The 24,116-nt window shown below is 36.4% G+C and overlaps 1 long non-coding RNA gene across 1 annotated transcript in view; it reads right to left on the bottom strand.

Annotated features, from left to right (window-relative positions):
• The window catches only part of LOC120301242, a 60,563-nt gene that overhangs the window by 23,996 nt on the left and 12,451 nt on the right, over positions 1-24,116 (bottom strand). The window contains exon 2 of the long non-coding RNA XR_005554847.1: positions 12,149-12,233. This is a non-coding gene — a long non-coding RNA (uncharacterized LOC120301242). The remainder of the gene's footprint in view (positions 1-12,148; positions 12,234-24,116) is intronic.

Below are 24,116 nucleotides of genomic sequence, written 5' to 3'. Positions count from 1 at the left end.
AACTAATCTGTTTTCCAGGAGGATGGACAACAAGGTATGTACAACAACAGAAAAAGCTTGCTTCCTGGATTCCACAGGATGGCTTTCTATAATTGATGGGACCCATAGAATATATTTTTTGCTAGATCTAATAGGATAGGTGGAAACAAAAGAATTGGTCCCTCAAATAACAATGTCTAATGTCATGATCTTTCACTAATCTTGTGAATAACCTGATAGTCAATAGCATATTCATGTAATATTGTTTATTTACTTATTAAACCAATTAATATAATTGCCCAGCTCACAAACAAGCAAGTCTGGGCAGGTTACAACAACAATTGTTTTCTCTTCTATTGTTATCTCCATGCTCTCAACTGGATCATGATGCTTAAATACCTGGATTTCTGTATATTTACTTTATAAATAATGTCACTCACAAGTTAGCTCCCACCAGATTTTAATGACTTCTTAATCACATCTGTCTCTCTGCACTAAGATTTCTAATTCTTCTTGTTTCTGGGCTTTTGTATAGAAACATTAGAAATCTTGAATCATGTTCTATACTATATTTTTATATAGTTACAAGCCACGAGAACTCATTCACTTAAAAAGCAATAATGAGCAAAAACAATGCCTCACCATGATAACCTAATTTTTGCAATCTTTTTATGCTCATTATTGTGTCCCTTTACATCATGCATGCAATTTTCTGCTCCATTCCCAATACTTGATGCAGCTTGGTTGCTCTGGTTTTCTTTTCCTTCCCTCGTAGGATTTAGCTAACGTCCTTCAGTTCAGATTTGCAAAGCTCCTTCCAAATTCACTGTTAGAGGACAATTTCTCCCTGACTCAGACACCACCAATTTTCCACATTTGTCACATAGGCTTCCATCCCCCCCCCCCCGAAAGTTAAGAGATGGAACTAAAAAGTTCTGAAATGGATATGGGACAGTTGGACAATGAGAAGCTGCATATTAGAAAGGAGAGAAGCAATTGGTCTACCTTCCTGGTGATAATTGCAGAAGACAAAAGAGAAAAAAGACAAAGAAAACAGAAGACAAAAAAGATAAAAAGCCCAAATGAGGTACTGTAAGTGCTTGAATGCTCAAAAGATGTCCAGAAGAGAAAGCAGAAGAAATGTGAGATCAGGCAGGGAAAAATATCTGTGTCGGCATGACAGAAGCAGAGAAGCTATAACAGCAATCCAACAGACTGCAAGCATCAGATTTCTCAGCAAGCTACAGTAATATGGAAAAGAAACAAAGAAGGAAACATTTTTTTTTTTAAAAAAAATATTCCCTACCCTTTTGTCATGTGAATACAAGATTGGTGATAGCTATCACAGTCTAGAGAAGATAAGCACACAGAGATGTTCAAGAAAGAAGCCATAAAGCAGCTTCAGGAAGGCTGGGACCAGAAGAGAGACCCAGCAAGAAAATCCCATTCTCATTTAATGAGTACAATAGTAGGTGCTGACAGCTAACAGAGGAGAAGAATTCCCAAAGAGATTCCCAGAGGAAAATGCATGAAGGCTGAGCAAAAGGAATAGCATTGCTTTAAAGGAATATCCTGTTGTGCTCAATAACCAGATGATTTGGATGCTTTACTACCTCTGTGAGTAGTAAGCAAGTGACACACATAAAAAAGGGTGGAACATTCATCACACCCACATATTCAACATCTTGACTTTTTTTTTTAACCTTATCCTGTGGACATCCTTGAATGTTGGGATAGAGAAAGTTGTTGACAAACATGGAGAAGGATCTAAGATGAAATTCTAAAGCCTATCTATAGAAACCAAGGTATGAAGAACAAAATTCCTAGAAATATTGGAAGAAAAGCTTTAGAAACGTTTTTCCTGAAAAAGAAATCACATTTTTGTTTATGTAAGAACCACATTTACTTTGTATGTGCTTTTATAATAAAATACTCCTTCCCTAATAAGAGTTGAATGTGTCCTGCCTATTTTGTCATCATCCTGAGGGGAAAAAAAAACTGTGATACACATCTTTCCAGCTCTTGTGAGGTGCAAAGCAGCTGCTTACTGCAAAAATGTGTCCCATGATTGATGAATCCAAACCAATTCAGCTGGAAATTTTTGCATAGCTATTCCACTCTTCTCCTGTGTCTTAAATCAATCTTCTGATTGATTTAATTGATTGATTTAATTTTTCCCTAAACTCCATCATCCAGCTGATGGAGCCGAGGAAACAAGTCTTTAGTACAAAAGAAGTAGGAACATATAACTTGTTGCCCCTGCTCCCTCTTGCTCCTATCCAGAGTTTTATAGCCCCTTGCATGTTTTTGTTGCTACATTTGGCTGTGCCATTTGTTCTCATGTGGTCAGTAACTAGGGGTATTTGTTGGGGGCCTATCTCAAGAAGGCAGTGCACCTCTCTTGACAGACTATTAAATTAATAAATTACTGCTTTGGTTCCTGTCAGGCTCAACCTCAAAAATGACACAGTGCAATCCAACCAAATCTAATTGCCACTTTCTAACCTAATAGATATATCCTGAGAGATTCTAGGTTGTGGCTACCCAAGCCTCTTCTTCTTTATCTAGTTTGGGGCTGTGCAGCCTCTTAATTTGGTCTTCCCTCTGAACAGGGGTGTCAAACTGCCGGCCTGTGGGCTGGATGTGTCACAACAAAACCTTGCCCACCCCATTGCTGGCAATGGGTAAAAAGCTCCAATATGTTGCATGATGTCACGTGATGTCGCGAGTTTGACCTGTCTGCTCTGGAAGGTTCTGCCTCCTTCCTGGAAAACTGGGAATTATCGACCTCTGAGATAAATTGTGTTCATTCTTACATATTTTGATTAGATGAATTAGAAAACAGGTGGTAAAGGTGCTGGTTGGCTAACGTTTTCAAGATATTTCACAATAAGGATTTATACAGAGGCAAGTATATTTGCCTACAAGGGAGGGAGATGTATAATGATCATGATGCCTCATAACTTCTTGACAAAGTATGGTAGAACAATGAAAATGGTACCACATAGAAGTGTATAAATAAGTGTATGTTCAATTTGAGACTGAAGATTATTACTTAACTATAATTTATTGTTCTTTTATTGCAAGACACATTTGTTTTGGTCAAATCTACACATCATATAGTTACATCTGGCGGCTTGTGAAAGTGTCATTGCCTAAAATTTCCAAGGAACAGTTGCATGATATTTTCCCTCAGAAGCCAAGATGCCTTGAAACTGTGTAAACAAAGCAAATATCTTCTGCTACAGTTCTGGTGAGGTTACATTTGCATCTCAAAAGTGCAGTATGATGGCAGTGGTAAAAAAAGGCATACCACCTATATTTTGGATGCAAAATAGGGGATCATGTGCAACTTATCTGAGTCATTGGCTAAACAAGAAGAAAAAGTCCATGCCTTTCACAGTTCCAATGGTTTGGAGGGAACCCACCAATCATAGTAGCAACTGCTATTTTTGCATAGTTCCCCCAATTGCAAAAAGGATTTGAAGAAAGAAGAAGTGGACCATGGAATATCCAAATATTCCATCTGCACTGCATCCTGTGCCCTAAGGTGAGGATTTGCCAATTCCAGATCCTCCAGAATCCTACTCTCTAGACTCAGATGATGAGCAGGGTGCAGCTGATTCAGAGCCGTCTATGTCAGTGGACCCAAACTTTAGCCTACCGTATGCTCTTCCTGAACCACATCTCATTTCACAGAGTGAACTAAATGACCTGGTCAGGGATTTGGAATTTCCTAGGAGTAAGGCAGAGCTACTGGGCTCCAGATTACAAGAGTGGAACTTCTTGCAGAGTGAAAAAACATGAAAATGTTACATGAAAACCCAATAAATGAATGGAAAGTTATGTTATTGGTATCAATAAAAAGATAAATTTATAATGATTGGTATGGCACCATTCTCATTGCTATATCACATTTTGTAGAAAAGCTATGGAGCATAATTGCACATCCCCCTCATAATTTTGAATTATTTCGATGCAATTTTTACTTGAAGCTGTATCTTTGAAACTGGAGCCAATTAATACTCAGGACTTGATTTTTCTTTATTAGTGACCCAATTCTGATAGAATTTAACTACTTTCATTTCTGAGGCTTTCTCCTTGGAGATCATCAGAATGAAAATTGGCAGGCAAAATGGAATGGGAGTGGGAGTGAGTTCCAAATTCCTGCTAGCTTTCCCATTGATTTGGCTTTTGGGAAGATGACAATCAGCATCAGAAATCATTATCATGTGATTCTGGCTGATATGGTGGCAAGGTGATCCAGCAATGGCCACAACTTTGTCAATACAATACAGTATGAAGTTCCTTGAAATTTTGATCCCAAGAGAGTAATGGGGAACAGATTTTGGATTCATTCTTTAAGTTAGCCCGTTTGAAGTACCTTGATTCAAAAATTCTTGCCCTATGATATACTGTTTTGCCCAACTGAAAATCACAAACAGACAAACATACAGGTGAATTTTCATAGTGTATAGATTGCCTCAGTGTAGAAAGTCCATTTCAAAGAGGCAGTTTTAAATTGGAAGGAGGGGGCTTCCAGTAGAGTTAGATTGGAAAACTCTACCATTGAAAACCTTGGTGTATACAGTTCTCTATTGCTGAAGTCTAGCAGTACCTGCTGCCAAATGGCACAAGGTTGGCTGGTAGAAAGTGAGTTAATAATGCATTGGTAAACACATGTTAGGCATATCATAATATCCATAAATGTTTAATATGCATTTCATATTCTCTTCACAACATATAATCAATGATGAATAGATGTCAATGAGTTCCTTGGTGAAATATTTATTAAGTGCTGCAGTCATCGTTATAACCCACTCTAGAGCCATTAGTAAAAAATGAATGGGAATATCAAGGTCAGTCATTTGTAAAGAAAGATGTGCCCCTGGAATTAAATACTCCAAATGGTGACAACTCTGTGACAAACTGCAGCAGCATAAAAGACCATATCAGCTATGGATTGCTCCCCAGAGATGCTCCATCTGCTGTTTAATAAATGTAGGTGGAAGAACCTTTACCAAATGTATAGAGTTTAAGAGTCAGTAAAAAAATGAAATAAAAATCCTGCATTTCTCCTATGAATGGAATGCACATAATATATCTTAAAATATAACTTAGAACAATAAATAATAGCGCTTTATGATATTTTAAGAGTCTTATTGATGACGATCAATGTTAGAATTACAAGTCTTTATTTTTCATAGCATGCATCATCTTTCAGAAAGTCTTACAAGGTATGAAATTCCTTAGTAGTAGTCACTTGGCACCAAATCTGGGCTCAGGGGGTGATCAAAAACATCCCAATGGAACTGATTCAAAAGCTCTTGGGTGCGTCTAACGGTGTGCAGGCCAGCATTATCATGAACCAACACCACACCGGAAGTCAGCATGCCCTGACGCTTGTTATAGATGGCTCATCTGAGTTTTCATAAAGTTTTACAGTAGAGTTTTGAACTGATAGTCAAACCACGCTCCATGATTTTCACTAGCAATGCTCCTTTGGCATCTTCACATCTGGCAGGATTTTCTATGGCACCACTTCCAGTGTGGTGTTGGTTCATGATAATGCTCGTTTGCACACCGCTAGACACACCCAAGAACTTTTGAAGCAGTTCAATGGGGATGTTTTTGATCACCCCTCTATAGCCTAGATTTGGCATCAAGCGACTACTACTAAGGAATTTTAACCCTTGTAAGATGTTATAACAAGTGCCTCAATTTGAATGGTGATTATGTTGAAAAGTAATGTAATGTAGTTTTCTAAGTGTATAATAAAAATTCTGTATCTGTGAGTGTCTGTCATTGATAACCAAACGGAGGTTTATTTCCGAATTGCCCGTGTATTCCAATGAAGCACAAGTGCAAGTTTCCTTATATAGCATTTAGGAGCATTAAAGTGCCCATAGACATCTCCCTTGACACCAGATAGGCAGCCTATATCACTTGATTTGTACATTTTTACATAATTATAATAACTTTAAAAATTGGCACGTTACAAAGCAAATTGCCAGCATCTACCATTGTCCTTAGTCTGAAGACTGTCTCTGTTGTCACCACCACCAGTTCTAATTATTAATGATAAGTTGATGAGGAAGTCTTTGTGCATAGCAGAAAATTAGCTTTTGCAGGACCTGGGTCTGAAAAGGAGATAGAAACCTGACTTTATTTTTAGCAAGAAATCTTATAGCATGGTAGGTTCCTCTGGAAGTTTGATAGAGGAACAATAATTTATTTGAATAGTAATACAGTGAACCTCTAACTCTTGCTCACACCTAAATATTTGTGGACTGTAACTAACTTTATATTACAGAAATGCCTTCACTCTTCAATATTTTTGTTCTCAGGAAACTGAGTTACCCAAGTATCAGAGTTTCTGAAACTGCTTGCCCTCCATTACTGAAGTATATGTGCTTAACAGTGTGCAGCAAGTTTATTATACCCACTACTGTGCCGTGAATTGAGTCTTTATTTGAAAATATAAAGATATAGGTGGTCTCATTGCTTGGCAAAGATTCTTAAACATTCTTAAAATAAATTGGACCTATTTCCTATTGAATTGAGTCAGAAGAGAATTACCAATTTTCCTATTACCTTCCAATTCTCCAAAGTGGGAGTGAGTGACTGTCTCTCTTTCTGTTTCTGTCTCTGTCTCTCTGTCTCTCAATGACAGCGTTCATAAAATATTTCAAGAAGGACATAGTTTACAAAAAATCTAAATGGTTTATCACTAGTTATATACAGCACATATCGGTATATGAGCTTTTCAGATGTCCTAGAAAAAAATAGCAGCAAAATAATTACAGAAATGCCAAATTTCATTGCGGAAGACCTTCCTGTTTAACTGGAAAGCATGGGAACTTTACCTCACGACTTATCTTGTAGTGCATCTTCAAATGGCAAAACATTCTGACTGGATATTTTCTTTCAGTAATTGTTTGGAAAGTTCAACAGCTGTTTTTGCATTTGAGTCTCATATTTTGATTCTAAATTTAATTGTGACTGTTTAACTGTGTGTTCCTCCCTCATACAAGTTTTATTTTGAAATACTTTAGGTTTATTTTCTAACTGATGCAGCAAGTCTTAAAAAGACAGTTATGTTTATTTCCAATTGAAATTCAAAAATCGCAGGGAAGTGAAACTTAATAATCACCTTAAACTTTAGTTCAAACTCTTCTTATGAGAATAGGCTTCACACAGTTTCTGAGGAAGAGATTTTCTTAGAATTTATATTTTCAACTGAGTTTTGTAGCAGGAACTGAAGAATGTAAAAAGAATAATGGAGGTAAAAATAGATGCGCTTGAAAGGATAAACAGTACTAATGATGGAAGAGAGAGGGAGTAAAAACAAAATAGTGATTCTGCTTAAAAGAACATGGATATGGGAAAGAGAGAAAACAAATTTACCTACCTACTTCCTTCCTTCCTTCCTTCCTTCCTTCCTTCCTTCCTTCCTTCCTTCCTTCCTTCCTTCCTTCCTTCCTTCCTTCCTTCTTTCTTTCTTTCTTTCTTTCTTTCTTTCTTTCTTTCTTTCTTTCTTTCTTTCTTTCTTTCTTTCTTTCTACTTTTATACCTGAAGTTGCATTTATCACTAAAGGGGATAGATACTTGCTTTCCTGTGATGATAATAGTAGGCAATGCACAAAACTATATTGTGGAGATCTACCTAATATGGGTTTAGCATGATATATTAACTAGAAAATTACATCCTTCTAGGTATGATTTTCCCCCCAATATGATTGAAACACAAACATGATATTACTTGTGGTCACAGAGATTCCTTAAAGAACTGAATTGAGCTATTCCAATAGGCCGGAGTTATCATATTACTTAACTTTTTTGGTGGGACAATATAAACTGATCATGTTTTTTTAAAAAAAAAACTAGAGGAGCTTTGCTACATTAAATGAAAAATGTAAGAATTTTGAAATTTTTGTTTGCTAAATTACATAGGATGGATGATATTAATCTGTTCCAATGCTGTTTAAAGGCTGTTATGGGCCTTTAAAAATTCAAATAGACTAAAGGTAAGAAATACTGTTTAGCCAAGAGCTTTGTAATTAGCAATAAGAACATCAGTTCTGTCAGCTGGCTTTGGAGGATGTTGGCCCTTAAATCTTAAGGATAATAATTTATTTTTATACACTTTACTAGAATCTATTTTCTGGTTTTTTTTATGTGACTCAAGTGGAATAGTAGGTGTTTTGATCTGCACAGTTGGAGAAATTTTCTGCAGCAATTGAATTAAATGATTTATTAATCTCTGTTACTGTTGCAGAAGATTTTTGTTAATTTGGAAATGCTACATTGAATTTCTCCCAGCTTCTACACAGTCCTTGCCTGTGATATCATGTCTGGAAAAAATATTAAACCTCTTGGAGTATGCCTTACTCCTGGGAGAAATTGGTTACTTCCAACTTACTCATAGCAATTATATCTTCAGATGAACTGTTTATTTTGCTATATGAGGTTAATACTGTGATGAAATTAAAATAAGGACATTGGAAAACAGTAAAGTTTCCATGATTATATAAAATAATTATGCTGCTGAAAAAGATTTTTAGAGATTGGAAAAAAAACTTTACAGTTTGTATATATATATAAAAAGTACATAGAAAAGAAATGTTTGTGAATTTGACCATATCTATAGTGATGAGTGAAGACTGTAATTCGCCAATTTTCCTGAGCAGTTTCTAATCCATAACAGTTTCTTGGTAGAACAAGTACAATATATTTCTCTCCAAACTAAGAACAGGATTGAATGTGGCCAAACAGTAATATTCCTGGGTTTGATACAAAGCAAATGAACCAGAAATACCTTAAGATTTCTTCAGGTGTGGGAAATTTATATACTGTATATAAACATAAATATATGTTTTCCTAAATTTTTTGGATTGCTAACAAAGAATTAATTCTTTGTTAGCAATCCAAAAAATTTAGGAAAACACAAATGACGTCGCAGTAGCGACTGCTGCCTGTGGATGGCTCTAGATTGAGCTGATACAGGCAAAAGATTTCTTCCTCCCATATTTGGGCCAAGTACAGTGCAAATATATTCTTCCTTTAAGTAGATATGTTATTTTAAGAACATCATGAAGCCTTGTAACCAACTATAATAATCTAAATGGAAGAGAACATACATTACTAGAGTTGGGCAACTATATAACACAGCAGTCATATTTTTTATTTATTTCATAAATTGAATCAAAAGAGAGTGTAGTGTGAAAGGCACTGTGTTTGGAAACAATCACTGCAGTATTTATAAATATAATTATGTGTATTGCCCTATATCTTGCTAGATAAGACTAAAATCAAGGTTCTACAAGTTCTTTTTGGATTTTGAAGCAATGGTCATATCAATATGAATATTGAAGACTTTATTTCAAGGCAGTACAAGAAAATAATCACATGACACAAGGCAGCAGTCAAAGAATGCTGAAATAGGCAAGCTATTCAAATCAAATAGATAAACAAACAAATAAAGAATACTGAAGAATATAATATAAACCATGACAGCAGTCAAACACAAGAGAAAAATATTCTGGAATACAAGAAGGAGGGAGGAAGGGAGGGAAAGAGGAAGATCTTATAGCCCTTTGGTCAATCAAGGAATGATGATGATAATGAATAGTCAACAAATTTACAGCAGTCTTCTGATCATTTCTGCATCCTGGTTCCATTCCATAGGATAACTAGCTTAGACAGGCTCTGAATCCTAATTAAGTGCACCTACTTTGCAATGGTCTCATCTCATCTACTGGATTGTACTAAAGATAAGGAGGATAAGTCTATCTTATCCAAGAGTGTTTTGGCCTGCTGCTAAGAGTGAAACCATCAAGGTTCTTGATGATGATGATGATGATATCCATTCAATCATGTCTGACTCTTGGTAACTCTATGGGCCAGGTCTTTCCACATCTTCTAAACTTGCACTAGTTCTTGCAGTATATGCGTATAAAAAAAAGTATATACCTCTATTCAGTTCCTCCTCACCAATCTCCAGTGGTACTATCAGTAGTACATTATTAGTGCATTTCAAAGGCCAGACTGGATCAGTGATTTTTTTTTTTTATGAGAGCACCCACATGTGCTCAGAAGGATAAGCTGGATGGTAGAGATCATCCTGTTGGTATCTGGCAGCACCAGCATATAGACAATTATTTTTTATGTGGTTGACAGGTTTTGGAAAAGAAAACAACCCTGAGCAATTATTTCTTCAGAATGATATGTCTCAAAATTCCAAAGTAATCACCTATCTCTGCGGAAGGCTGACCATTCATTTCATTGTTACAAATCGTATACAATGTGTAAGGATTTTCAGAATGTAAAAGCAACCAGACACATTTCTTTTAACACAGGGACCTGGCAGCTGAAGCTTGAGTTTTGCTTCCTCTCAATGTTACTTTTTGTTCATATCTGATAACGGTGATGCTTTCATGTCTGCCTCTGCTTAATGAAAGCAGCTATCTCTCAGATCTTCTACTGATGTGAATTCACGAGGTTCTTTTGCTTTAAATGCAGCATAACTGACAAGCTTTGGATCTGGATCTTGCTCCGCGAGATCAGTGGAGCTGGGAAAACAACTTATTCTCCTTTTCTGTGTCAGAAATAGAGATTTAAATTACATTTTTTCCCAACTGCCATATGGTCATAAATGGATGAAATTTTTGAAGATTGCAATAGATCTTGCTCTTCTGCCAAGAAATTAATGGGACTTTCCCATCCCCTGTTCCATTTTTTAATTTAATTTAATTTTATTATTTTATTTTTATTTATTAAATTTTTGTACCATCCATTTACCCTATAAGGTGACTTTATGTTCTTCCAACTGTATCCCATACCAGCCATTAGAACAATTAAGTGAGGTCAACCATGGAAAAGAAAACTAATTTTGCTTCATTTTGCTTCTTGAGACTTTCCTAATGAAAGTGCATCTCCTTTCCTAACTTCCCAGGACAATTTTTTTTTCTCTTGGGAAGGACCTTGATAGTTATGTCTGAAATTGAAGCTTCTCGTAACAGCAGATTGCTCTAGAGTGAATTTTATATGAAAAATGAAAATATTTAAGCGCCCTAGTCATACTGTCATGGCAAAAATGAACAACTTGTGATCTCAGTACCACATGTAGAAATATAGATCTTTCGTTCCCTCTTTAGACAAACTTCAGCGTGCCATATAAAAATGGCTAAAAAGCAAGGTTTCCTACCATGTTGAGTTAGGGGATTCTCCAATTCTACTGTATAACTAATGCTATTGGATGTAGACTGCAAATAAATCCAGACAGTGTTTACCTAGAAGTAAAGAGCTATAGAAAGCTAACTTTGCTTCTGTCTAATGATTATCTATATGGTTTTCAGGCCAAATCAGGCAGAGGTAGTGCAAGCCCTAATGTAGACTTCACACTAGCTTTAAAAAAGTGTAAAGAAATTCTCATTAAAATAATTTAAAAACTGAAAATATTGAACCCTCACCCTTCAATGACATTTATCTTACTCCCTTGCCATTCTGTCCCTAACGCCAAGATAGGTAGGCATCAAAAGCTATTCATTTTTGCTTTGATTGGTGTGTAATGAAAAAAAACCATCTTCTTCTCTGATACGTACCTAGAATCACTTAACCATCTTATATACAGCTCTCTGCCTTTGCTGTTTGTTGTAGCCCTCTCTCCTTTATGTTGTAAGTTAAGCCTGTAAAGATTGCTTTATTTGCTATGAAAGATCATACTTCCACGCATTGCTGTTAGTATGAGAGCTGTTGATTATCGAATATGTCTCTGCAGGGTGCTAACCTCCAAGCAGAAACATTGGGCTCCTGCAACGTAATACTGTGCCAATTTCTCTCTTTTACTTGTGCTGGCAAAACATTTTTTCCTCGCTTCTTTCACATAAAGGAAAACTTCTGAATTATTTCATTGGAAGGTAAGAAATGTGTTGCTGATCTTATTAAGTACACATAGTAACTGACAGGAGCGTCTGTTTCTTTTATGATTTTTCAAGTGTGTCCTACATTCATGGTCCAGGTTTTTAAAATGTAGGCTTGCATGTGTGACTTACATGTGTGACAAATTCTGTGTCACCCCAGGTGTGAATGGGGTATTTGTAAAAGTGGGATATGGCTCTGGCTTTAAAATGGAAGAAAATCAGTGTTAAATTAAATACATAACACCTACCTTTGCAATGTGTAATTTCAGTGGAAAGTACATCTTTCCAAACTCTTTCATGGGTCTCTTTTATAGATTCAGACTTCATTATCTGCTGGGGACAAAAGAGAAAGAAAAAGTGAAGGTTAACATGCACAGTGTGTGGAAATCTGAGTAAGGCCTCTGTGCTTGAAAAATCACAATATTTTTCTTAAAATCGTTGATTATTCAGATTATTCCCTTGCCAATTATGGCTGTCATTTCACTGGCTGAATTCACTCAACATGGTGACAAATATAGTTAGATATTTCTTTTTCAGCTCAATGCATTTTATGGAGGCATCTCATAAGATTAATTTAAGGCAGACTCTGGATAATTGGGTTACTTGAGTAAACCACAGCTAAATTAAGCATAAATGACCAAGTCATTCAGTATAGCTATATTTTCTATTTTCACCATAAAGAGATAGAAATCGGGTCATGGGCTCAGAATTTACCCCTAGTTCTTTGAACCTGATATGTGCCTATAGATGTTGAATATTCAGGAATTCTAGTTTCCAAGACACCTATGGTTCTTTAAAAAGTGATGCTTTGAAAGGAAAACAAATATTCCCCTTGGCTCTTACCATTGCTGCTGCTCCTAGCCAAAACATATTAGAAAATATATAAATTATCGGGAAATACAGAAGTGTTGCAGTATTCTGTTTGAAGAGATTTTGTTCTCCTCCTCCTCCTCCTCCTCCTCCTCCTCCTCCTCCCCCTCCCTCTCCCTCTCCCTCTCCCTCTCCCTCTCCTTCTCCCTCTCCTCTCCCTCTCCCTGGGTTGAGATTTGATAGGCTATTATTATTATATGAAGATAAGTAGGTACTGCTTCCTGATTATCCTTTAGGAAAAAAAAAACTGGAGTCGACATTTGATGGCTTACATATCAAGGCTTTCTTTTGAGATCTACTCTTCCAAACATGTGAAGCGAAAAATTATAATTAACCACATTAACTAAACTTCCACTTTTTAGATACAATTTTTTTTCAATTTTTCATCTTTTATTTTATTGCTGGATACAACCATGACCTTCACCTAGCACCATTTTCCTGCCAATCTCTCTGTCTAAGGAGGTTAGCAAAATTCTCTTTATTAAATGTCTGAAAGAACAGATGAATTGTACTATGAAAACCTGATGAAGCAAGTTTGTCTTTTCTCTCATCCTGTTCTGCTGTGCATTGTCTCAGGAACAGATCAGGGCAAGAATTGTGTTTGTTACTTGTTCTGAAAAAATATATATGCATGAACTAAAGATAGGAAGATATATTTTCTATATAGGCGATCATACTAGCAAAAAATGACTTTGAAGTTCAAATGTAGGGGTTTCTTTTCTTTTCTTTTTTTCCTGTTAATTAAGATAAACAATACATGTTTAAGGCTTGGGTACTTCCAAAGAATTATTTAAGTCTTGTTTTCTAATCCATTTTTTGTCTTTGAAAACTTTTATAATATTGAATTGGTTTGAAAAACTGATGTTTCTATGTGGATGAATGTGTGTGAAAGGAATCAGAATCAGAATAGAACTGGAAGGGACATTGGAAATTTTCTAGTCAAACCCCCTGCTCAAGCAGGAGACCCTATATCATTTCAGACAAGTGACTGTCCAGTCTCTTCTTAAAAACCTCCAGTAATGAAGTACCTACAACTTCTGATGGCAAGCTGTTCCACTGGTTAATTGTCCTCATTGTTAAGAAGTTTCTCCTTAATTCCTGGTTGCTTCTCTCCTTAATTAGTTTCCATCCATTTTTTGTTGTCCTGCCTACAGGTGCTTTGGTAAATAAGTTGACCCCCTCCTCTTTATGGCAACTTCTCAAATGCTGGAACACTGCTATCATGTCACCCTAGCCCTTTTTTTCTCTAGACTAGCCAAACCCAATCCTGGAACAATTCTTCATATGTTTTAGTCTTCAGGCCTTTAATCATCTTAGTTGCTGCTCTTTGCACTTTTTCCAAAGTCTTAACATTTTTTTTTTTTTTTTGTAATGTGGTGACCAAAACTGGATGCAGTATTCTAGGTGTGGTCTTACTAAGGCTTTATAAAGTGGTACTACTTCACGTGATTTTGATTCTATGTCTCTGTTTATACAGTCAAGGATTGTATAGCTTTTTTGGCTGTTGTTGTACACTGCTGGCTCATAGTGACTTTCCACTAGGACTCCAAGGTCCCTCTCACAGTTTTTGAGCCAGATTTTACCTAATCTGTACTTGGTTTTTTTCTGCCTAAGTGTAAAACCTTGCTTTTCTCCACATTAGATTTCATTTTGTTAGATAGGGCCCATTGTTCAAGTCTGTCAAGATCTTTTTGGATCCTGAGCTTGCCCTCTGGGTATTAGCTACAGTATTTCTGCCAGCTTAGTGTCATCTGCAAATTTGATGAGTTCCCCCTCTATTCCCTCATCTAAGTCATTTATGAAGATATTGAAGAATACTGGGCCTAAGACAGATCCTTGTGGACCCCCTACTGCTTACTTCCCTCCATGTAGATACAGTACCATTAAGGACAACTCATTGAGTGCAGTTTGTCAGCCAGTTACAAATCCATCTGGTGGTGTTGCTGTCTATCCCACATTTTTCTAGCTTATGAAGAAGTAGGTTGTGGTTTACATTGTTGAATGCCTTGCTGAAGTCTCAGTATACTATGTGCACAGCATTTTGCTAGTCTACTAATTTAGTCACTTTGTCAAAGAATGAATGAAAAAAGAGCATAACAGATAAACAAAATGCTTGAAAGTGCATATTCATTTTTCAGAAATGGAAATTTTCTGACCATTTTGATATCCTCAACCAAATAATAAATTGATCAAATTGATAATACTGATTTTTTTATAAAACAGAATATTCTTTCTAGCTATGAGATTAGAAACCACCCTTCTCTAAGGAAGCAACTATTCTAGGACTGAAACTAAATGAGCTTTTGCATAACAATGGGATTGTTTCTACAACATTCATTTTATTTCCAATCTAATTTATGCATCTCACTCATTACAGAGCTCTGCATATTCTCTGGTGTCCTTCCTACAACCTTCTGAACAAAATTTCAAGTGCTAATTTCGATATAACACTTTCCGACAAAAGATGTGGCTTGAGGAATGATTGCCACTTCTTTCATGTGCGTCTCATGAATGACATAACCAGTTAGTAACATTGTGTTCATTGTATTTATAAACATTGATGGAAGTGATATCTCTGATGATACCCTGAGATCCAGCAGAGAGAATCCTCAGTAGCTGGTTGTCGTCTGACCAATTTTTATTCTTCCACATAAAGACATCTTTTTTAAACATTAGAGGCTGTGGGCAAGATTCCTTGCACATATAGGCAGTGTTATTTTGATCTTCCCCTTTTCAAAGATCCTATGACGTATTTCTTGCTTACAGAAACAATTACATTGTGAGAAGTCAATAGTTTGCTGGGTGTCACAGTGTGACAGGCTTCTTTGAACTGGAAGTGCACTACTTGCAAGGTGGCAACTGCCATAGAAGAATAAGACAGTGGAGGCTTTTGTGCCTCTTACTGTAAACAGTGACATTATTTACAGCAAATATTTACATTACTTGCAACCCAGTACTAGTATTCTCCCAGTGTCAAGTTTCCACCTAAGCCTCCCTTCCAGAGTCTATCCCACTTCTTCACCCTTTCTCTTCATCTCCCTCCTCCATTTCTTGGCTTGTCAGGAGAGAGAGGGGGAGAGAGAGAGAGAGAGAGAGAGAGAGAGAGAGAGAGAGAGAGAGAGAGAGAGAGAGAGAGAGAGAGAGAGAGAGAGAGAGAGAGAGAGACTGAAATTAAAGGAATAGGCTGGAATTTACTCCATGTGTCTTGACTTTCTCTCCTGCTGAAGAATTACTGCTTTTCTGTTGGGGTAAGAACCTCTCAGGATCTTCTACTCAGATCTCCCCCAGAGCCCAGAGTTTCATCCTCAAGAGCAGATCTACTTTTCCTCTTGGGTCTTGGGTGAAGCCATTGTCCCTCTCTTGGTCTTGAATGGAGCTGTTGTCCCTCTGATTCTTCACTTCCCTTCTTTCAGGCAAGCCATCTCTAGACCTTCCTTCTTTCTTCCCAGCCAGGATGCTATAATTGCTCTGAGCACTTAACTTCTCTCTCCAGCTTTTTTCTCAAGCACTCTATGCATAGACTTTTTCCTCTTGTTTCTTTCTCCTTCTCTTCTATTTCTGTCTTCTCCTCTTCTCTGTCTCCAGGTTTTAGGTTAGATCAACAGCATATCTCCCAGAAGGGTTCTCTAGTTCCCCACACCTGTATAGCAGGTTGGAGCAATGGGACTAGCGTTGACTAGCAGCCAGTCAGCCCATCAGCCTTCATGACAGTGCATTTGACCTTCAAGACCAAAAGTTACTTTCCTTTTCCCCTTTTATTATTCACTCCAGTGGCTGGCTCATGCCCGCAGAACAGCAGTTATGCCAGGCTGCTAAAACCCATATGCCACACTGTATAAAAGTACAAAGCCCTTCTACTGCAATGTCCCAAATGGCAAGGTCACTATGGATTTTTACTTCTTAGCAAATTTCTTTCCAAAGGCCTCTTTAAAATCCCCAAGGTATGCTTAATATAGCTGTGTAAAGTTCAACTTTAGTATTCTTCCATTAAGTCAGTTTAGCTACAAATGTTAAAATATACCCCAAAAAAGGTCATGGCTGTCACACAAACAAGGAAACCTGTACACTTGAAAGAAGCATTGACTATGTAAGTACAGGTGTAAGTACAGGTAGTCCTCGACATATGACCACAATTGAGCCCAAAATTTCCATTGCTAAGCAAGATTGTTGTTAAGTAAACTTTGTCCCATTTTACAACCTTTCCTGCCACAGTTGTTGAGTGACTCTCTGGAGTTGTTAAGTTAGTAACATGGTTATTGAGTGAATCTGGCTTCCCCATTGACTTTGTTTGTCATAAGTGATCACATGACCCCAGGACACTGCAACTGTCATAAATACATGCCATTTGCCATACATCCAAATTTTGATCACATAACCATGGGGATACTGCAGCGGTCTTTAAGTATGAAAACTGTCCATGTTACTTACAATAGTACTTTCCGCACTATTGTAACTTTGAATAGTCATTAAATGAATAGTTGTAAGTCAAGGACTATCTGTAAGCCTGACCAGTACATTAACAGTGGCTTTTGCAATATGCCATGATCTCGCTCAACTATCCATTGGTATTTGCCTCAACCCCTCCAACGTTACCATGAGAATGGACTGAAGCAGCTTGAGATGATTCCCATTTCACTCCAGCAGATCCACCAATAGGTTCATGAAGTTGCAATCAGTTAAAGAGTCTTCAATCTTTCAGGATTAACATTATAAAAACAAATAAGCATTCTTGTTTCTGCATTCTCTAGCCTCTCTCTCCTCATTCCCTATATCCATCCCAGCAAACAATCATAAACAGGCCTCCAGAATTCTAATACCCAATCCCCATGAAAAATCCATACCTAACATAAAAGGGCAGCATACCATAAATGCCCTTTGGAAGAACAAATATTGTTTTCTATGCCAACATTTTTATTTATCATTATTTTCAACTGATGTTTGCTATGTTTTGTAATCTTTCCTCCCCCAAAGCTGAAAAAACAAAATATTGTCTTCCAAAAATAAATTAATTTGTTTCCAATCTTGCCAACTGGTATTAGCAGGACCAAAGGAGATTTCATCATGGCAGTATGCTCCCTCTATGTATTTAATAGTTTTTAATAATTATTATTTCTTAATATGTGGCAATTTTATCATCACAGCACATGTAGACAATGAAACGGGAGCCTCTTTCTTTCAAGTAAAAGTGAATTAATCCCTATTTAGAAGAACAGATTGCATTTAATAGTAAGGCTGTCTAGTCAGTTTGGAGCACACCATAGCTGGCAACTGTTCAATTTCAGGAGGTGAAGAAAACATATGGGAAATGGCTTTGAGGTCATTAGGGTGAATTTGGATCTATTATCATACCATCTTGGCAGTCAGCAGTATGTAGAAGTGTAATATTTTTATTTGCAAATGAAAGATCAAATGATTACCCAAGACTTATGGGAGCAATAAAGGATATTAAGAAAAAGTATAAAGAATGCTTGTGCTGATATGGAATCATATTGGTTATAAAAGTTAATGTATGTGTAGTTTTGTATGCAGATCATACTGTGATATTGACTGACTAATTAGTGGCAAATCTTAGATAGATTGTATGATACAACAGGATCCGGAAATTAATGTATTAAAACCACAGTGTCTATATTTGACATGGAAAATTAACAATTGCAAATTATAAATCAATGACCAAAAACTAGAGAAAGTAGATGAATCTTTGTGTTTTGGTGGTAACATTTTAAGTTATACAAATGCTGATGGAAAGAGTAATTGACAAATCTCAGTGTATCAGAACATCATGGAAATAAAAGTTGGATATGTCAGAAGAAGCATAAAAAAGTCAAAAGCAAAAATAATAGAGCACTTAAGAGGTATAATTAAACAATACGAAGTTAAGAATGAATGGTTTCTGAATTAAATACAAAAGTGAGCAACCATTGTGAAAATAAATATGCATGTTGAGATGATTTTGTTGGAGAGAATATAGTTGAAGCAAATATGCTTTGCAAGGAGAGGAAAATATGGAGCAATGTAATGTAAATATTATTGGTCTAAATTTGATTTTTTTTCTCTTTAATTTCTTTGACTTATTATTTGTAACTTTCTATTTGCATATGGTATAACACTGCTGATCTTGAAAAGGAATACTATGATGGGTAGGTATAAATGCATTTCTACACTTTTTTTTCACCAACTCTAGTTGCTCTACTTTATTCATTATTTCCCTTAAGCATCCAATTAAAGAAGGTCACATCTTCATAATTTCAACCTCATGTTGTGATGTAACTATTCCTAAATCTCAATTATAATAATGTTTGTTTTTATAACATGGGCTAGAAATCTCTAAACTCTTACTATAATTTTCAAAAGCCATATGAAAGCTATAGTGCTGATATTTGATGTCTCCATTTGATAGCAATCATATGTCCATGACTATATATTCATATTCCTTGGAACAACTATTATTAGATCTTTTCGATGAAGTTTTTTTTTTCAGTTGATCTTAGAGAATTAACTAGAAGTTTTATATATATAGTGAATTTTGACATCTCCTTTTCCAACATGACTCTCTTATAATTTTTCTTTTTTAACTTTTCTGATGTCTAAGTTGTTCTACTTATTAATTCTTGTTTTTTTATATCATACTTCTGTATATTCTATGGGTTTCTGATTGGCCAGTATAAGAAACAAGTAAGAAGTATTTCCTGATTGCTCTTCTATTTTCTTTTGTACAGGTAGTCCTTGGCTTACAACAGTTTGTTTAGTGACCATTCAAAGTTACAATAGCACAGAAAAAAGTGACTTACAACCATCTTTCAAACTTATGACTGTTGCAACATCCCCTGGTCACATGATTTACATTTAGATGTTTGACAGCTGGTTCATATTTATGACAGTTGCAGTGTTCCGGGGTCACCTTTTGTGATTTTTGACAAGTAAAGTCAATTGGGGAAGCCAGATTCATTTAACAACCATGTTACTAACAACTGCAATGATTCATTTAATAAATGTGCCAAGAAAAGTTGTAAAATGGGACAAAACTCACTTAAATTTCTCAACATAAATTTTGTGCTCAGTTGTGGCCATAAGTCAAGGACTACCTATATTTCTACATCATTATTGTTTCCAAATACATGTGTTGTCCTACTCTCTCTCTCTCTCTCTCTCTCTCTCACACACACACACACACACACACACACACACACACACACGAGGTAACTATGGTTTAATGGGTTTATTAATATTACCCAGCAATTCCCTTCAGCAAAAACCCAGAACTTTGCCAATTAATACCATCCACAAGCAGACCAATACTAGTCCACAGAGCAATGGTCAATGAGTCCACTAGGCACTTGAAAGGTTCCCAATCAAAATAAACCCACCAGGCAAAATTAAATCCACAACACAAGAGAGTTCATGAGGCAAGAAAAATCCAGAGTTCACAAGTCACAATCCAAGTCAAGGCATGGTGTCAATTGAAAGCAAAGTAAGAATCACAATGACCAGAAAACGCACAGTTAGAAAACGAATACGTTCCCAGCATCACTTCCATCTGTCTGCTGTGCTAAATAGCTAGCTTCTGATGCAGCCCATCAAGAAGGGTGGGACTTTCTCCTCATGAGTAACTGGGCTGACCTTCTCTGCTCCTGCCTTTTTCTGTCCTATGTGTTCTTGGATTAGGTGCAGAAGGCAGCTTCTCTTCCTCATCACTGACTGCAGCTGCATGCTTTCTCCACCTCAGGGCTGTCTTGCTGTAGCTGTGCTGTAGCCAAATCCTTCTCAGACAGCTGCTTGCAGCCATTGACCAACTCCACTCCAGATGTGCCTGGAACTGGTTCATCCTCCTTCATGGTGATATCTAGAGAGGTGTCTGGGGGGAGTCATCACAATACACTGCTCTTTCAGGAAGGATTATAAGATCATACATATATTATGATTATTATGATTGTTAAGTTCCATCTCTTATACAGTAGTAAAAATTTGTCAAACACCTGGCATGTTACAGTGCAATACAGTACATGGCTGTGCTCAAATCAGTGGGATGTAATTTGTACAAACCTGATTAGTTACATTGCTATAGCTGCATTTCTATATCCCGAGAGAATTTCTATTTCCATTACCTAAACTGCTGCAAATGACTGAAAATAAGGAACATCCAGAAAGCTATTTGAGTAACAATCAGAAATTAGATAATTAAACTGCCATTTATTCACAGTACTCTTTTAGCAAGTTGCAGTATTTAAGCTCTCAGCCTGTCTTTGTGGTTATAATTTGCCATATACAAAGCATATCTTAAGAACTTGCACTACACATTTTTGCTCTGCCTGTGCTAAAAATGTTCATCTCAGTGGGAGCACCTTACTAGGTCACAGTGATTTGTCATTCTGCCCATCTTCCTGAGCTCTGACAGAACAGATGGAAAAGTTGGTGGGCTAATTACTCTGTTTTGTCTGACTTAGAGTTTTGGTGGAAAGGAAAAGGAAATCCATCATTTCCAATGAACAGCTCCACTCTCATTTGCAATATGGTACATTAATGTAAACTGTATCCCAATGCAAATAAATTTATATAAATAGGGGAATATAAATATTTACATACAGAGAGCACTCATATTGTCTGTCAGCTAAAGTTATTGTTCCCCAAAAGACTGGTTCTTACAGTTTAGCTTACCAGTGCTAGCTATGATGGGGTCATTTAATCTGAGTTTAACAATTTCCACAATAGCCTGAATTGAGTGTAATAAACTTTGTCACTGAGCTACGTTGGCTTCTTTGGAAATATTAATTTCTTGCCCAGTTGAAATAAACAGTTTCCCCTGAACATGAGCCACCAGTAAGAGACTGTCTTTTCTTGAACTTGGTTTATTGTTTTTCCCTTTCCTTTTACTTCAGCTATAAGTTCTTTTGCAAAGTTATGATTTAAAAGATTGTTATCATTGCAGATTAGGAGATAGTTATACATAACATAAAGCAGGGATGTCAAACTCATGACATCACATGATGTCACGCGACATATCACAACTTTTTCCCCATTGCCGGAAATGGGGTGGGTGCAGTTTCGCATGATGCACCTGGCTGCAGGCCGGCAGTTTGACATACCTGACATAAAGGCACAGGCAGTTGTGTAATGATAAATGTTTAATAACTCTGTCAGCTCCATTGCTGCCAATACTTCCCCAGCTGGCTTATAAAATTCCCAAAAGTTTAAAATGGGGTCTTGTGATTTGCAAAGAGCCTATTCCAGCATCCCACTGGGGCGGAAGTTGTCAAGAATCGTAGGTTTTGTGTATGGTGAAGATGATGCATATGAAGGTCATGGCTTTAGGTGTTAATATACCAGTCAAATGCTGGTCAAACAGTAGAATAGTAAAACAGATATGTTCAAAGCCTTTGCCTAGTCATAATTATAGAGATGCTTCAGTTTTGCATTTCTGTTTTACATATGCATTTGTATTTTTTTTAAAATTGAACAGTTGTTTCTCTTCAAGATGTTTGGGTTTTTAATTGTGTTTGAGGGTGGATTTCATGGTATGCCACCTGGAATCTGTTATAGAGTTTAAAGGTTATCCAGAGTCACCTCTAGGTGAGATGGACAGCATAAATATTGAATAAATAAATAGAGTTGGGCAGCTCTCATTAATTTAATAAAACAAAGAAATAAAGAATGTTAAACCATGAATTGGACTTCATTGGAAAAAGTCATCAGGTGTTAAAGCAGTAAAGCAGTAGAGTTATATCATTAAGAAATCCCCAAAAAACGAAGAAGTAATCCTATTATTTCTTTTTAAATAAGCAAAGATGAGTCTGTGGAAACAAATTATGTGTTTATAAATTATAAATTATGCATTTATATCTGAAGATTTTAGGACAACATTGTAGGGAATGGGGTGAAGACATATTTTTAATAAAAGCTCCTTGTTTCTTTGGTAGGCATCACCCAAAAATAGCATCTGGCTTTTTTGTGGCAATTAGGCAATCACTAGAGCTCAATCCCATTGGTAACATGGTCTTCTATTCTGCTATTAGGTTTGAAAGCTAATGCTGTTTCCTGGATCAAATGTAGCATGGCTTAAATACTGGCTATTAGGGAAGAGCAACAAGGGAGAATTATCATCAGCTAGTTCTGTCTGTGAGTTTCCACAACTCGTTTGTCCACCTACTATGTGACAGAGAGTGTCAAAACAGATCTGATCACTAGGAAACCTTTTCTACTAAACCATCTTTTTCCACCCATTAATAGTCACTCAAATGCATGTGTTTCCAATGCTGCTTTTTTTTTTTTTTTTTGAAAGAGAGAAATCCTTAGATGGTTTTCCTTCACTTTGCATGGATAACTGCCAGCAGAATATAAATCAGAGTCTGGAAACACATTTTCCATGTGGCTCAATAAAACTTCCCATTGCCCAGATATTAAGCTTTTGATTGGGCAAACAGCAATTTGCGTTTGGCAGCAATAGTGCCAATAGTGATCTCAAACATAATCACTGATGGACTACGTTATCATTGTAATCCCAAGAAAAGTCTGTTTCTTGTTACTACTCGCAGCAGGAAAACTGGGTTTCTGTTTCCATGTGCATGAAAGGCTGAAGGTCTGAATCATTGCTTGTTTGTCCTCCCACCCACCCATATTTCACAATCACTATTGTACACTGCACACAATGTAATCAACTTTGCCCATTAATTTAATGAATAACAGCATAACACTGCAATTCTACATACAAGAAAAAAAATGACTTTTCAACAGACAACTGTGCTTAGTTATATTTTTGTTTGTGTCTTGAACAGACAATATTAGAGCAATCTTCCTCAACCTAGCATCCATAATTTCCTCTTACTATGAATTAATAGATTCTGAAAGGTTTTACTTGGGTCAGGAGAGTTCACAAGAGCTGTAAGATGGGGAAATTTAATTACTGAATAACATCGTTTGATAACCTCCCAGTTAATGAACAGATATTCTTATGAAGCCTGAATTATTTCAAATGAATATCAGCTGTATTTTTTTTAAAAAAAATAAACACCACTAATTAGCACCACAGCAAATATGGTCTATTTTACTATGAATCTGAAATCAATGCAATGGCTTTTGTAGACATGACTCTATAAGTTTCAAGAAATTCACACAAAGATAGGTAAACATTAAGTAGTAGAAGAATATATGTTCTTATGCTTGCAAAACCCAGCACTTTGAAAAAGGAAAGCTGTTGTGTACAGAATTTCTGGCTTATTGACATATATACAGTTCATATAGAAGGCTAGAGGGCAAAGGAAAGCAACAATGCTAAAATAATAATCCTCATGTTGTTATCCATACTATTTCAGCATGCCACCTGAACAGAGAAATGATGAAAGGCATATGAAA

Source organism: Crotalus tigris, unplaced genomic scaffold (assembly GCF_016545835.1).
Source record: "Crotalus tigris isolate CLP2741 ecotype Arizona unplaced genomic scaffold, ASM1654583v1 scf7180000024372.1857965, whole genome shotgun sequence".
Classification (NCBI taxonomy): Eukaryota; Metazoa; Chordata; class Lepidosauria; order Squamata; family Viperidae; genus Crotalus; species Crotalus tigris.
This window is presented reverse-complemented; position numbering and strand designations above follow the sequence as displayed.